This window comes from Anas platyrhynchos, chromosome 15, assembly GCF_047663525.1.
Source record: "Anas platyrhynchos isolate ZD024472 breed Pekin duck chromosome 15, IASCAAS_PekinDuck_T2T, whole genome shotgun sequence".
Taxonomy (NCBI): Eukaryota; Metazoa; Chordata; class Aves; order Anseriformes; family Anatidae; genus Anas; species Anas platyrhynchos.
In genome coordinates this window covers 17,830,270-17,833,530 of record NC_092601.1, presented here as the reverse complement: position 1 = coordinate 17,833,530, position 3,261 = coordinate 17,830,270, and the positions used below count along the sequence as shown (strand labels likewise).

At 44.3% G+C, this 3,261-nt stretch overlaps 1 long non-coding RNA gene across 1 annotated transcript; it reads left to right on the top strand.

Moving 5' to 3' along the window:
• Positions 1-467: 467 nt before the first annotated feature.
• Positions 468-2,784, top strand: LOC110351329 (uncharacterized). Its single transcript, XR_002398604.4, has 2 exons — positions 468-1,866; positions 1,948-2,784. It is a non-coding gene; the product is annotated as an uncharacterized lncRNA (long non-coding RNA).
• Positions 2,785-3,261: the final 477 nt, after the last annotated feature.

Below are 3,261 nucleotides of genomic sequence, written 5' to 3'. Positions count from 1 at the left end.
CTGTCATGTGCACTGGCACGGGATTAGCTCTGATGGGTCTGGCTTCTTACAAGCAGACTGCTGTTGGAGGAAGAACACCACTTTATTTCCAGCAAAGCTATAAACAACGAGTACAACATGACAAGGAATTTCCCCTGCCTTACAGCTAGCTCCTACACTGCCTTCCCTCCAGCCCTTTTCTGACCAGCTGCTGGCTCCAGCACCCTGCAGAAGGCTTACCAGACTCACTGGGCATTTAAACCCGTTTCTCAGATGATGCCCATGCAATCCCCCTGGCAGCTAAAGAGCCGCAGCTCTAGAGACATCATATGAGAAAAAGCAGGGAAAGGTGATCTTCACTTACCCATGTGAATCACATTACACATCACATTTGTTCTGCAGATCTCCTTGCCATATGAAAGTAGTTAAAGCTGGTAAAATTTTAGAGGTGAAAGATGTTTTCTTTGTGTTTAGCGGGGAGGTAGGTGTGTGGTGTTTTCTGAGGGTGGGTGGGAATCTTAGCTACAAAGAATTGTTTTCCTTCTGTAAATTGCAAGATAAAACAAATATTCATTTGTTGCAAGTCCCCTGGTCCTCTGGAAACAGTGAAGACAGAAAAGACCAGAAGCAGGGAAAGGCAATATCTAAAAAACAAATCAGAAAATGAGAAAATATCCATCAGAATGGAAATGTCTTACTTTAGGAGGAAAAAGAAATAACATTTAAAATTGGAAAATCACCTTGACAAATTTCAACCCTCCGTAGCTGCTGCCTGAGGAAGGAGTTTGCAGGAAATCCTTTGCTCACTGTTAGGTACATGCACAGAGATGTAAAATCAGTTAAATACTGTTACCCTTATCTGTTTGCTACCCAGAAGTGTTAGCTAAAAAAGGGCTTAATCTGCTTAGGCTCAGGGTTGACCTTCCATAAAATAAAGGTTTTTGGATGCAGAGATTTTGTTTCCAGATTTCTCCTCGTTTAATTTTACCAAATGACTTTACCAAATGGGAAGTGTGTACGATGATTTGGCCAAATGAGAAATCCAGGTAGTGATAGCTGTGCTGGTGTCCCCCATTATATAGCTGCAGGCACACACAAAGCAGGGGAAGGAAGGTTATCGGCCTTATCAAGACATCACCGGCGAGGACAGCGATCACAGCAAAGCCTGAGTGACATTTTCAGCAGCTCCTGTACTTAAATGAGCCCAGGTACAGGTAGAGTAAAAGCACATAAGCGAAAGTAGCTCCAGCACAGATCTCGGCAGAGGGGAGCAGACAGGGTGGCTGACTGCCCAGGCAGGTGGCTTTCTTGCTAATTGTATGCCAAACTGTATAAATTGAAAGCATCCCAAGTCACTAAGAGCAGGATGAAATGTAAACCTTCCTGTGACATTTATTTGGAGGAGGGTATTGTTTTCCAGGGCTGCCTGGTTCATCTACTTCGTTTGGAGTGAACTGTGCTTCACCGTGTCGCCCTCGCAGTTAACAATTTGTGACAATTACTGTAATTATTCTGCTACAGCAGTAATGCCACTGCCCAAATATGTTCAAGGAATGGCTTTACTTGAATGAACAAGAATACCATGGACCTGCAAAAACATTTGTGGATATTGAATCATTTAATTTTCTGATTCTGTTAATTCACTGTATTGAAATACCGATAACCCTGCTCATTAGAGGAGCAGTAGAAAATTAGGAGACGAGTGATACCGTGCAAATGGAACAAAAGCTTGGCAGTCTCTCCAAAGGAATTCACTTGCAGAAGATGTGAATGTCTTCTCTGTGGTCAGAAAAGAACCGGCCTGGAGCAGAGCCGGGGCGGACACTGCCTGCTGCGTGCCCACCTCCATGGCCAACTCCTGTGTTTCTTACCTCTGCAAAAGACCGAGTAAGTCGGTGCCTCAAATGAGGTGGAGGGGAAGTACTCTTAATAAGCAGGCTATTAAATTTGCCACCTTTATTTTTGTAGCACTCTTCCAGCCTTACCACGGCACTTTTCCATCTCTGAGGCCAGTCTGTGTGGCTCCTCTGCTGATGGATATTTGTTCTTGAGGTCGTGATCTTTTGGCCAGGATTTTACATGGAGCTCTTTTCTTCTATTCCACCTCTGTATTTTAACAAGAAGTAGTGGCATGAAAAGGAGAGAACAATACTGAATACTCCACTTAATAAATGGAAATGCAGCAAGGGCACTAAAGGACGTGACTACTTCGTAGCTTCCAAATTATGCTGCATGTGAAGCAGGGATATTATTCTGGATGGGTCCACTTGAGTTCTTGCCAAGGTCAGGACTGTGGCATTCTGATGAGGAAGTGGTTGCTTGAGTTGCTTCATCGACTATTTACTTCAGGTTTAATGACATTTCACTGTTATTTTTCCTTTGTATGTTCTTGAGTCATTTGCTATTTGTCACTCCATTTGCAGCTGTGGAGGTCATCCATGTAACTCTATGAAAAGCAACATATATCTAGACTTCTGTCAAGGCTGCACCATGTTTTGCTTCTTAATCTTAGTTAGTTACTTTGCACTTTTAAAATAATTATGTCTCACCTTCAGTGGTGAGTGCCCTCTGATTCTTACAAGCTGGGTCCCTTCTGGTCATGAGCTACAAACAAAAACAATTTTGTCAATAGGTTCTGTGAGGAGTCTGTCCTTCACAATATCCTAATCTTTTTGTATGTCTCCATTCCTCTCCTCTGCAAAATATTAAGCAATTATACAGTGGGTCCCACCTCCAGTCTTACACAAGGCTCTCGGTTCTATCTGGCATAGACTGCTTTCACAATAATAATTTTTGTGAAGTTAATGGTGTCGTTATTTGATTTTCATCCTTAAAGATCCAACCCTTCTCACAGTGGGGAGCAACAATCCCTGGATCCCTGCTGGCTGCTGGGTTTTCCCCAGCCCAACAGTGACATTTGTGGAAGACACAAAGATGCCAGAGGGGCACCGCAGCAGCTGGGTGCTGGGGATGCAGAACAGGCTGTGCAAGAGTTAAAGCAGTGCGGTGACAAAGTGTGGAAATGTCTGCGGTGCCAATCTCACCACCCACGAGTTCTCCCTGTCCTTAATCACTGGGCTGCCTGACACTGGCTGAAGGTGTCTTGTGCTCCCTCTTGGAGTCCTTCTGTGGACTGAACAGGCAAATGAGAGACTTTATAGCCCTGTTTGTAGCAGATGCCTTTTAGAGACTTAGAGAAAAGGGGCTGGGAGGGACACTGAGATGTCTCTAGATGGCCCCAGGGCAGGATCAGCCATCCCTAGGGAGGAGCAGCATGATACA